This window comes from Camelus bactrianus, chromosome 23 (assembly GCF_048773025.1).
Source record: "Camelus bactrianus isolate YW-2024 breed Bactrian camel chromosome 23, ASM4877302v1, whole genome shotgun sequence".
In the NCBI taxonomy this organism is placed as follows: Eukaryota; Metazoa; Chordata; class Mammalia; order Artiodactyla; family Camelidae; genus Camelus; species Camelus bactrianus.
This window is the reverse complement of record NC_133561.1, coordinates 35,323,276-35,337,122: the sequence shown is the minus strand read 5'-3', so window position 1 is coordinate 35,337,122 and position 13,847 is coordinate 35,323,276.

Genomic DNA, 13,847 nt, shown 5'->3' with positions numbered 1-13,847 from the left:
ACACAAAGTTTTTTTCAGTTGCAAACTCCATTCCATACATATATATGGGGAGGTACTAGCTCCAACTCGGTTTTACAGTGAAAACTGCAGGAACTTCAAACCGGCACTAGGAAACAGACTGAGAAACCAGAGTAAACGTTTCCAATGCAACCCGTTCACTTGGTGCTAGATGAACGAACGTCTCTCCACATGCTCAGTTCTGAGAGATAAGTGTGTGTGAAAGCCATCCTTCACATAGCTTGTTGGGAACACAAAGTTTCTTTTCAGTTGCAAACTCCAATCCATACATATATATGGGGAGGTAAATCTCCAACTGGGTTTTACAGTGAAAATTGCAGGAACTTCAAACCGGCACCAGGAAACAGACTGAGAATCCAGAGAAAAATTCTCCTGCAACCCGTTCCCTTGGTGCTAGATGAACGAACGTCTCTCCACATGCTCAGTTCTGAGAGATAAGTGTGTGTGAATGCTGTCCTTCACCTACCTTTTTGGGAACACAAAGATTCTTTTCAGTTGCTAACTCCACTCCATACATATATATGGGGAGGTACTAGCTCCAACTCGGTTTTACAGTGAAAATTGCAGGAACTTCAAACCGGCACTAGGAAACAGACTGAGAAACCAGAGTAAAAGTTTCTCCTTTAACCCGTTCCCTTGGTGCTAGATGAACGAACGTCTCTCCACTTGCTCAGTTCTGAGAGATATGTGTGTGTGAAAGCCGTCCTTCACCAAGCTTGTTGGGAACACAAAGTTTCTTTTCAGTTGCAAACTCCACTCCATACATATATATGGGGAGGTACTAGCTCCAACTCGGTTTTACAGTGAAAACTGCAGGAAATTCAAACCGGCACTAGGAAACAGACTGAGAAACCTGAGTAAAAGTTTCCCCTGCAACCCGTTCCCTTGGTGCTAGATGAACGAACGTCTCTCCGCATGCTAGGTTCTGAGAGATATGTGAGTGTGAAAGCCGTCCTTCACCAAGCTTGTTGGGAACACAAAGTTTCTTTTCAGTTGCAAACTCCACTCCATACATATATATGGAGAGGTACTAGCTCCAACTCGGTTTTACAGTGAAAACTGCAGGAACTTCAAACCGGCACTAGGAAACACACTGAGAATCCAGAGTAAAAGTTTCTCCTGCAACCCGTTCCCTTGGTGCTAGATGAACGAACGTCTCTCCACATGCTCAGTTCTGAGAGATAAGTGTGTGTGAAAGCCTTCCTTCACCTAGCTTGTTGGGAACACAAAGTTTTTTTCAGTTGCAAACACCACTCCATACATATATATGGGGAGGTACTAGCTCCAACTCTGTTTTACAGTGAAAACTGCAGGAACTTCAAACTGGCACTAGGAAACAGACTGAGAAACCAGAGTAAAAGTTTCCCCTGCAATCCGTTCCCTTGGTGCTAGATGAACGAAAGTCTCTCCACATGCTCAGTTCTGAGAGATATGTTTGTGTGGAAGCCGTCCTTCCCCTAGCTTGTTAGTAACACAAAGTTTCTTTTCAGTTGCAAACTCCACTCCATACAAATATATGGGGAGTTACTAGCTCCAACTCGGGTTTACAGTGAAAATTGCAGGAACTTCAAACCAGCACTAGGAAACAGACTGAGAAACCAGAGTAAAAGTTTCCAATGCAACCCGTTCACTTGGTGCTAGATGAACGAACGTCTCTCAACATGCTCAGTTCTTAGAAATAATTGTGTGTGAAAGCCATACTTCACCTAGCTTGTTGGGAACACAAAGATTCTTTTCAGTTGCAAACTCCACTCCATACAAATATATGGGGAGTTACTAGCTCCAACTCGGGTTTACAGTGAAAATTGCAGGAACTTCAAACCAGCACTAGGAAACAGACTGAGAAACCAGAGTAAACGTTTCCAATGCAACCCGTTCACTTGGTGCTAGATGAACGAACGTCTCTCAACATGCTCAGTTCTTAGAAATAATTGTGTGTGAAAGCCATACTTCACCTAGCTTGTTGGGAACACAAAGTTTCTTTTCAGTTGCAAACTCCACTCCATACATATATATGGGGAGGTACTGGCTCCAACTCGGTTTTACAGTAAGAACTGCAGGAACTTCAAACCGGCCCTAGGAAACAGACTGAGAAACCAGAGTAAAAGATTCCAATGCAAGCCGTTCACTTGGTGCTAGATGAACGAACGTCTCTCCACATGCTCAGTTCAGAGAGATAAGTGTGTGTGAAAGGCGTCCTTCACCTAGCTTGTTGGGAAAACAAAGTTTTTTTCAGTTGCAAACTCCATTCCCTACATATATATGGGGAGGTACTAGCTCCAACTCGGTTTTACAGTGAAAACTGCAGGAACTTCAAACCGGCACTAGGAACAGACTGAGAAACCAGAGTAAAAGTTTGTCCTGCAACACGTTCCCTTGGTGCTAGATGAACGAACGTCTCTCCACTTGCTCAATTCTGTGAGATATGTGTGTGTGGTAGCCGTCCTTCAACTAACATGTTGGGAACACAAAGTTTCATTTCAGTTGCAAACACCACTCCATACATATATATGGGCAAGTACTTGCTCCAACACGGTTTTACATTGAAAACTTCAGGAACTTCAAACCGGCACTAGGAAACAGACTGAGAAACCAGAGTAAAATTTTCTACTGCAACCCGTTCCCTTGGTGCTAGATGAACGAACGTCTCTCCACATGCTCAGTTCTGAGAGATAAGTGTGTGTGAAAGCCGTCCTTCACCTAGCTTGTTGGGAACACAAAATTTCTTTTCAGTTGCAAACTCCAATCCATACATATATATGGGGAGATAGAGCTCCAACTCGGTTTTACAGTGAAAACTGCAGGAATTTCAAACCGGCACTAGGAAACAGACTGAGAAACCAGAGTAAAAGATTCTCCTGCAAACCGTTCCCTTGGTGCTAGATGAACGAACGTCTCTACACATGCTCAGTTCTGAGTGATAAGTGTGCGTGAAAGCCTTCCTTCACCTAGCATGTTGGGAACAAAAAGTTTCTTTTCAGTTGCAAACTCCACTCCATAAATATATATGGGGAGGTACTAGCTCCAACTCGGTTTTACAGTGAAAACTGCAGGAACTTCAAAACGGCACTAGGAAACAGACTGAGAATCCAGAGTAAAAGTTTCTCTTTAACGCGTTCCCTTGTTGCTAGATGAATGAACGTCTCTCCACTTGCTCAGTTCTGAGAGATAATTGTGTGTGGAAGCCGTCCTTAACCTAGCTTGTTGGGAACACAAAATTTCTTTTCAGTTGCATACTCCACTCCATACATATATATGGGGAGGTACTAGCTCCAATTCGGTTTTACAGTGAAAACTGCAGGAACTTCAAACCGGCACTAGGAAACAGACTGAGAAACCAGAGTAAAAGATTACAATGCAACCCGTTTACTTGGTGCTAGATGAACGAACGTCTCTCCACATGCTCAGTTCTGAGAGATAAGTGCGTGTGAAAGCCGTCCTTCACCTTGCTTGTTGGGAACACAAAGTTTTTTTCAGTTGCAAACTCCATTCCATACATATATATGGGGAGGTACTAGTTCCAACTCGGATTTACAGTGAAAACTGCAGGAACTTCAAACCGGCACTAGGAAACAGACTGAGAAACCAGAGTAAAAGTTTCTCCTGCAACCCGTTCCCTTGGTGCTAGATGAACGAACGTCTCTCCACTTGCTCAGTTCTGCGAGATATGTGTTTGTGGTAGCCGTCCTTCACCTAACTTGTTGGGAACACAAAGTTTCTTTTCAGTTGCAAACACCACTCCATACATATATATGGGGAGGTACTTGCTCCAACTCGGTTTTACAGTGAAAAATGCAGGAACTTCAAACCGGCACTAGGAAACTGACTGAGAAACCAGAGTAAAAGTTTCTCCTGCAACCCGTTCCCTTGGTGCTAGATGAAAGAACGTCTCTCCTCATGCTCAGTTCTGAGAGATATGTGTGTGTGAAAGCCGTCCTTCACCTAGCTTGTTTGGAACACAAAGTTTCTTTTCAGTTGCAAACTCCAATCCATACATATATATGGGGAGGTACTTGCTCCAACTCGGTTTTACAGTGAAAACTGCAGGAACTTCAAACTGGCACTAGGAAACAGACTGAGAAACCAGAGTAAAAGTTTCCCCTGCAATCCGTTCCCTTGGTGCTAGATGAACGAACGTCTCTCCACATGCTCAGTTCTGAGAGATATGTGTGTGTGGAAGCCGCCCTTCCCCTATCTTGTTAGGAACACAAAGTTTCTTTTCAGTTGCAAACTCCACTACATACAAATATATGGGGAGTTACTAGCTCCAACTCGGGTTTACAGTGAAAATTGCAGGAACTTCAAACCAGCACTAGGAAACAGACTGAGAAACCAGAGTAAAAGTTTCCAATGCAACCCGTTCCCTTGGTGCTAGATGAACGAACGTCTCTCAACATGCTCAGTTCTTAGAAATAATTGTGTGTGAAAGCCATACTTCACCTAGCTTGTTGGGAACACAAAGTTTCTTTTCAGTTGCAAACTCCACTCCATACAAATATATGGGGTGTTACTAGCTCCAACTCGGGTTTACAGTGAAAATTGCAGGAACTTCAAACCAGCACTAGGAAACAGACTGAGAAACCAGAGTAAACGTTTCCAATGCAAACCGTTCACTTGGTGCTAGATGAACGAACGTCTCTCAACATGCTCAGTTCTTAGAAATAATTGTGTGTGAAAGCCATACTTCACCTAGCTTGTTGGGAACACAAAGTTTCTTTTCAGTTGCAAACTCCACTCCATACATATATAAGGGGAGGTACTAGCTCCAACTCGGTTTTACAGTAAGAACTGCAGGAACTTCAAACCGGCCCTAGGAAACAGACTGAGAAACCAGAGTAAAAGATTCCAATGCAAGCCGTTCACTTGGTGCTAGATGAACGAACGTCTCTCCACATGCTCAGTTCAGAGAGATAAGTGTGTGTGAAAGCGGTCCTTCACCTAGCTTGTTGGGAAAACAAAGTTTTTTTCAGTTGCAAACTCCATTCCCTACATATATATGGGGAGGTACTAGCCCCAACTCGGTTTTACAGTGAAAACTGCAGGAACTTCAAACCGGCACTAGGAACAGACTGAGAAACCAGAGTAAAAGTTTGTCCTGCAACACGTTCCCTTGGTGCTAGATGAACGAACGTCTCTCCGCATGCTAGGTTCTGAGAGATATGTGAGTGTGAAAGCCGTCCTTCACCAAGCTTGTTGGGAACACAAAGTTTCTTTTCAGTTGCAAACTCCACTCCATACATATATATGGAGAGGTACTAGCTCCAACTCGGTTTTACAGTGAAAACTGCAGGAATTTCAAACCGGCACTAGGAAACACACTGAGAATCCAGAGTAAAAGTTTCTCCTGCAACCCGTTCCCTTGGTGCTAGATGAACGAACGTCTCTCCACATGCTCAGTTCTGAGAGATAAGTGTGTGTGAAAGCCTTCCTTCACCTAGCTTGTTGGGAACACAAAGTTTTTTTCAGTTGCAAACACCACTCCATACATATATATGGGGAGGTACTAGCTCCAACTCGGTTTTACAGTGAAAACTGCAGGAACTTCAAACTGGCACTAGGAAACAGACTGAGAAACCAGAGTAAAAGTTTCCCCTGCAATCCGTTCCCTTGGTGCTAGATGAACGAACGTCTCTCCACATGCTCAGTTCTGAGAGATATGTGTGTGTGGAAGCCGTCCTTCCCCTATCTTGTTAGGAACACAAAGTTTCTTTTCAGTTGCAAACTCCACTACATACAAATATATGGGGAGTTACTAGCTCCAACTCGGGTTTACAGTGAAAATTGCAGGAACTTCAAACCAGCACTAGGAAACAGACTGAGAAACCAGAGTAAAAGTTTCCAATGCAACCCGTTCACTTGGTGCTAGATGAACGAACGTCTCTCAACATGCTCAGTTCTTAGAAATAATTGTGTGTGAAAGCCATACTTCACCTAGCTTGTTGGGAACACAAAGTTTCTCTTCAGTTGCAAACTCCACTCCATACAAATATATGGGGTGTTACTAGCTCCAACTCGGGTTTACAGTGAAAATTGCAGGAACTTCAAACCAGCACTAGGAAACAGACTGAGAAACCAGAGTAAACGTTTCCAATGCAAACCGTTCACTTGGTGCTAGATGAACGAACGTCTCTCAACATGCTCAGTTCTTAGAAATAATTGTGTGTGAAAGCCATACTTCACCTAGCTTGTTGGGAACACAAAGTTTCTTTTCAGTTGCAAACTCCACTCCATACAAATATATGGGGAGTTACTAGCTCCAACTCGGGTTTACAGTAAGAACTGCAGGAACTTCAAACCGGCCCTAGGAAACAGACTGAGAAACCAGAGTAAAAGATTCCAATGCAAGCCGTTCACTTGGTGCTAGATGAACGAACGTCTCTCCACATGCTCAGTTCAGAGAGATAAGTGTGTGTGAAAGCCGTCCTTCACCTAGCTTGTTGGGAAAACAAAGTTTTTTTCAGTTGCAAACTCCATTCCCTACATATATATGGGGAGGTACTAGCTCCAACTCGGTTTTACAGTGAAAACTGCAGGAACTTCAAACCGGCACTAGGAACAGACTGAGAAACCAGAGTAAAAGTTTGTCCTGCAACACGTTCCCTTGGTGCTAGATGAACGAACGTCTCTCCACTTGCTCAATTCTGCGAGATATGTGTGTGTGGTAGCCGTCCTTCAACTAACTTGTTGGGAACACAAAGTTTCATTTCAGTTGCAAACACCACTCCATACATATATATGGGCAAGTACTTGCTCCAAAACGGTTTTACAGTGAAAACTGCAGGAACTTCAAACCGGCACTAGGAAACAGACTGAGAAACCAGAGTAAAAGTTTCTACTGCAACCCGTTCCCTTGGTGCTAGATGAACGAACGTCTCTCCACATGCTCAGTTCTGAGAGATATGTGTGTGTGAAAGCCGTCCTTCACCTAGCTTGTTGGGAACACAAAATTTCTTTTCAGTTGCAAACTCCAATCCAAACATATATATGGGGAGATAGAGCTCCAACTCGGTTTTACAGTGAAAACTGCAGGAATTTCAAACCGGCACTAGGAAACAGACTGAGAAACCAGAGTAAAAGATTCTCCTGCAACACGTTCCCTTGGTGCTAGATGAACGAACGTCTCTACACATGCTCAGTTCTGAGTGATAAGTGTGCGTGAAAGCCTTCCTTCACCTAGCATGTTGGTAACACAAAGTTTCTTTTCAGTTGCAAACTCCACTCCATACATATATATGGGGAGGTACTAGCTCCAACTCGGTTTTACAGTGAAAACTGCAGGAACTTCAAACCGGCACTAGGAAACAGACTGAGAAACCAGAGTAAAAGTTTCTCCTTTAACCCGTTCCCTTGTTGCTAGATGAATGAACGTCTCTCCACTTGCTCAGTTCTGAGAGATAATTGTGTGTGGAAGCCGTCCTTAACCTAGCTTGTTGGGAACACAAAATTTCTTTTCAGTTGCATACTCCACTCCATACATATATATGGGGAGGTACTAGCTCCAACTCGGTTTTACAGTGAAAACTGCAGGAACTTCAAACCGGCACTAGGAAACAGACTGAGAAACCAGAGTAAAAGATTCCAATGCAACCCGTTTACTTGGTGCTAGATGAACGAACGTCTCTCCACATGCTCAGTTCTGAGAGATAAGTGCGTGTGAAAGCCGTCCTTCACCTAGCTTGTTGGGAACACAAAGTTTTTTTCAGTTGCAAACTCCATTCCATACATATATATGGGGAGGTACTAGCTCCAACTCGGTTTTACAGTGAAAACTGCAGGAACTTCAAACCGGCACTAGGAAACAGACTGAGAAACCAGAGAAAAAGTTTCTCCTGCAACCCGTTCCCTTGGTGCTAGATGAACGAACGTCACTCCACTTGCTCAGTTCTGCGAGATATGTGTTTGTGGTAGCCGTCCTTCACCTAACTTGTTGGGAACACAAAGTTTCTTTTCAGTTGCAAACACCACTCCATACATATATATGGGTAGGTACTTGCTCCAACACGGTTTTACAGTGAAAAATGCAGGAACTTCAAACCGGCACTAGGAAACAGACTGAGAAACCAGAATAAAAGTTTCTCCTGCAACCCGTTCCCTTGGTGCTAGATGAAAGAACGTCTCTCCTCATGCTCAGTTCTGAGAGATATGTGTGTGTGAAAGCCGTCCTTCACCTAGCTTGTTTGGAACACAAAGTTTCTTTTCAGTTGCAAACTCCAATCCATACATATATATGGGGAGGTACTTGCTCCAACTCGGTTTTACAGTGAAAACTGCAGGAACTTCAAACCGGCACTAGGAAACAGACTGAGAAACCAGAGTAAAAGATTCTCCTGCAACCCGTTCCCTTGGTGCTAGATGAACGAACGTCTGTCCAAATGCTCAGTTCTGAGAGATATGTGTGTGTGGAAGCCGTCCTTCACCAAGCTTGTTGGGAACACAAAGTTTCTTTTCAGTTGCAAACTCCACTCCATACATATATATGGGGAGGTACTAGCTCCAACTCGGTTTTACAGTGAAAACTGCAGGAACTTCAAACCGGCACTAGGAAACAGACTGAGAAACCAGAGTAAAGGTTTCCCCTGCAAACCGTTCCCTTGGTGCTAGATGAACGAACGTCTCTCCACATGCTCAGTTCTGAGATGTAAGTGTGTGTGAAAGCCATCGTTCACCTTCCTTGTTGGGAACACAAAGTTTCTTTTCAGTTGCAAACTCCATTCCATATATATATAGGGGAGGCACTAACTCCAACTCGGTTTTACAGTGAAACTGCAGGAACTTCAAACCGGCCCTAGGAAACAGACTGCGAAACCAGAGTAAAAGTTTCTCCTGCAACCCGTTCCCTTGGTGCTAGATGAACGAACGTCTCTCCACTTGCTCAGTTCTGCGAGATATGTGTTTGTGGTAGCCGTCCTTCACCTAAGTTGTTGGGAACACAAAGTTTCTTTTCAGTTGCAAACACCACTCCTTACATATATATGGGGAGGTACTTGCTCCAACTCGGTTTTACAGTGAAAAATGCAGGAACTTCAAACCGGCACTAGGAAACAGACTGAGAAACCAGAGTAAAAGTTTCTCCTGCAACCCGTTCCCTTGGTGCTAGATGAACGAACGTCTCTCCAGATGCTCAGTTCTGAGAGATAAGTGTGTGTGAAAGCCGTCCTTCACCTAGCTTGTTGGGAACACATAATTTCTTTTCAGTTGCAAACTCCACTCCATACATATATATGGGGAGGTACTAGCTCCAACTCGGTTTTACAGTGAAAACTGCAGGAATTTCAAACCGGCACTAGGAAACAGACTGAGAAACCAGAGTAAAAGATTCTCCTGCAACCCGTTCCCTTGGTGCTAGATGAACGAACGTCTCTCCACATGCTCAGTTCTGAGTGATAAGTGTGCGTGAAAGCCTTCCTTCACCTAGCATGTTGGGAACACAAAGTTTCTTTTCAGTTGCAAACTCCATTCCATACATATATATGGGGAGGTACTAGCTCCAACTCGGTTTTACAGTGAAAACTGCAGGAACTTCAAACCGGCACTAGGAAACAGACTGAGAAACCAGAGTAAAAGTTTCTCTTTAACCCGTTCCCTTGTTGCAGATGAATGAACGTCTCTCCACTTGCTCAGTTCTGAGAGATAATTGTGTGTGGAAGCCGTCCTTAACCTAGCTTGTTGGGAACACAAAATTTCTTTTCAGTTGCATACTCCACTCCATACATATATATGGGGAGGTACTAGCTCCAACTCGGTTTTACAGTGAAAACTGCAGGAACTTCAAACCGGCACTAGGAAACAGAATGAGAAACCAGAGTAAAAGATTCCAATGCAACCCGTTCCCTTGGTGCTAGATGAACGAACGTCTCTCCACATGCTCAGATCTGAGAGATAAGTGCGTGTGAAAGCCGTCCTTCACCTAGCTTGTTGGGAACACAAAGTTTTTTTCAGTTCCAAACTCCATTCCATACATATATATGGGGATGTACTAGCTCCAACTCGGTTTTACAGTGAAAACTGCAGGAACTTCAAACCGGCACTAGGAAACAGACTGAGAAACCAGAGAAAAATTTCTCCTGCAACCCGTTCCCTTGGTGCTAGATGAACGAACGTCTCTCCACTTGCTCAGTTCTGCGGGATATGTGTTTGTGGTAGCCGTCCTTCACCTAACTTGTTGGGAACACAAAGTTTCTTTTCAGTTGCAAACACCACTCCATACATATATATGGGGAGGTACTTGCTCCAACTCGGTTTTACAGTGAAAAATGCAGGAACTTCAAACCGGCACTAGTAAACAGACTGAGAAACCAGAGTAAAAGTTTCTCCTGCAACCCGTTCCCTTGGTGCTAGATGAAAGAACGTCTCTCCACATGCTCAGTTCTGAGAGATAAGTGTGTGTGAAAGCCGTCCTTCACCTTGCTTGTTTGGAACACAAAGTTTCTTTTGAGTTGCAAACTCCAATCCATACATATATATGGGGAGGTACTTGCTCCAAATCGGTTTTAAAGTGAAAACTGCAGGAACTTCAAACCGGCACTAGGAAACAGACTGAGAAACCAGAGAAAAAGTTTCTCCTGCAACCCGTTCCCTTGGTGCTAGATGAACGAACGTCTCTCCACATGCTCAGTTCTGAGATATAAGTGTGTGTGAAAGCCGTCCTTCACCTAGCTTGTTGGGAACACAAAGTTTCTTTTCAGTTGCAAACTCCACTCCATATATATATATGGGGAGGTAGAGCTCCAACTCGGTTTTACAGTGAAAACTGCAGGAACTTCAAACCGGCACTAGGAAACAGACTGAGAAACCAGAGTAAAGGTTTCCCCTGCAAACCGTTCCCTTGGTGCTAGATGAACGAACGTCTCTCCACATGCTCAGTTCTGAGATGTAAGTGTGTGTGAAAGCCATCGTTCACCTTCCTTGTTGGGAACACAAAGTTTCTTTTCAGTTGCAAACTCCATTCCATATATATATAGGGGAGGCACTAACTCCAACTCGGTTTTACAGTGAAACTGCAGGAACTTCAAACCGGCCCTAGGAAACAGACTGCGAAACCAGAGTAAAAGTTTCTCCTGCAACCCGTTCCCTTGGTGCTAGATGAACGAACGTCTCTCCACTTGCTCAGTTCTGCGAGATATGTGTTTGTGGTAGCCGTCCTTCACCTAAGTTGTTGGGAACACAAAGTTTCTTTTCAGTTGCAAACACCACTCCTTACATATATATGGGGAGGTACTTGCTCCAACTCGGTTTTACAGTGAAAAATGCAGGAACTACAAACCGGCACTAGGAAACAGACTGAGAAACCAGAGTAAAAGTTTCTCCTGCAACCCGTTCCCTTGGTGCTAGATGAACGAACGTCTCTCCAGATGCTCAGTTCTGAGAGATAAGTGTGTGTGAAAGCCGTCCTTCACCTAGCTTGTTGGGAACACATAATTTCTTTTCAGTTGCAAACTCCACTCCATACATATATATGGGGAGGTACTAGCTCCAACTCGGTTTTACAGTGAAAACTGCAGGAATTTCAAACCGGCACTAGGAAACAGACTGAGAAACCAGAGTAAAAGATTCTCCTGCAACCCGTTCCCTTGGTGCTAGATGAACGAACGTCTCTCCACATGCTCAGTTCTGAGTGATAAGTGTGCGTGAAAGCCTTCCTTCACCTAGCATGTTGGGAACACAAAGTTTCTTTTCAGTTGCAAACTCCATTCCATACATATATATGGGGAGGTACTAGCTCCAACTCGGTTTTACAGTGAAAACTGCAGGAACTTCAAACCGGCACTAGGAAACAGACTGAGAAACCAGAGTAAAAGTTTCTCTTTAACCCGTTCCCTTGTTGCTAGATGAATGAACGTCTCACCACTTGCTCAGTTCTGAGAGATAATTGTGTGTGGAAGCCGTCCTTAACCTAGCTTGTTGGGAACACAAAATTTCTTTTCAGTTGCATACTCCACTCCATACATATATATGGGGAGGTACTAGCTCCAACTCGGTTTTACAGTGAAAACTGCAGGAACTTCAAACCGGCACTAGGAAACAGAATGAGAAACCAGAGTAAAAGATTCCAATGCAACCCGTTCCCTTGGTGCTAGATGAACGAACGTCTCTCCACATGCTCAGTTCTGAGAGATAAGTGCGTGTGAAAGCCGTCCTTCACCTAGCTTGTTGGGAACACAAAGTTTTTTTCAGTTCCAAACTCCATTCCATACATATATATGGGGATGTACTAGCTCCAACTCGGTTTTACAGTGAAAACTGCAGGAACTTCAAACCGGCACTAGGAAACAGACTGAGAAACCAGAGAAAAATTTCTCCTGCAACCCGTTCCCTTGGTGCTAGATGAACGAACGTCTCTCCAATTGCTCAGTTCTGCGGGATATGTGTTTGTGGTAGCCGTCCTTCACCTAACTTGTTGGGAACACAAAGTTTCTTTTCAGTTGCAAACACCACTCCATACATATATATGGGGAGGTACTTGCTCCAACTCGGTTTTACAGTGAAAAATGCAGGAACTTCAAACCGGCACTAGTAAACAGACTGAGAAACCAGAGTAAAAGTTTCTCCTGCAACCCGTTCCCTTGGTGCTAGATGAAAGAACGTCTCTCCACATGCTCAGTTCTGAGAGATAAGTGTGTGTGAAAGCCGTCCTTCACCTAGCTTGTTTGGAACACAAAGTTTCTTTTGAGTTGCAAACTCCAATCCATACATATATATGGGGAGGTACTTGCTCCAAATCGGTTTTAAAGTGAAAACTGCAGGAACTTCAAACCGGCACTAGGAAACAGACTGAGAAACCAGAGTAAAAGTTTCTCCTGCAACCCGTTCCCTTAGTGCTAGATGAACGAACGTCTCTCCACATGCTCAGTTCTGAGATATAAGTGTGTGTGAAAGCCGTCCTTCACCTAGCTTGTTGGGAACACAAAGTTTCTTTTCAGTTGCAAACTCCACTCCATATATATATATGGGGAGATAGAGCTCCAACTCGGTTTTACAGTGAAAACTGCAGGAACTTCAAACCAGCACTAGGAAACAGACTGAGAATCCAGAGTAAAAGATTCTCCTGCAACCCGTTCCCTTGGTGCTAGATGAACGAAAGTCTGTCCACATGCTCAGTTCTGAGAGATATGTGTGTGTGGAAGCCGTCCTTCACCAAGCTTGTTGGGAACACAAAGTTTCTTTTCAGTTGCAAACTCCACTCCATACATATATATGGGGAGGTACAAGCTCCAACTCGGTTTTACAGTGAAAACTGCAGGAACTTCAAACCGGCACTAGGAAACAGACTGAGAAACCAGAGTAAAGATTTCCCCTGCAAACCGTTCCCTTGGTGCTAGATGAACGAACGTCTCTCCACATGCTCAGTTCTGAGATGTAAGTGTGTGTGAAAGCCATCGTTCACCTTCCTTGTTGGGAACACAAAGTTTCTTTTCAGTTGCAAACTCCATTCCATATATATATAGGGGAGGCACTAATTCCAACTCGGTTTTACAGTGAAACTGCAGGATCTTCAAACCGGCCCTAGGAAACAGACTGCGAAACCAGAGTAAAAGTTTCTCCTGCAACCCGTTCCCTTGGTGCTAGATGAACGAACGTCTCTCCACTTGCTCAGTTCTGCGAGATATGTGTTTGTGGTAGCCGTCCTTCACCTAACTTGTTGGGAACACAAAGTTTCTTTTCAGTTGCAAACACCACTCCTTACATATATATGGGGAGGTACTTGCTCCAACTCGGTTTTACAGTGAAAAATGCAGGAAGTTCAAACCGGCACTAGGAAACAGACTGAGAAACCAGAGTAAAAGTTTCTCCTGCAACCCTTTCCCTTGGTGCTAGATGAACGAACGTCT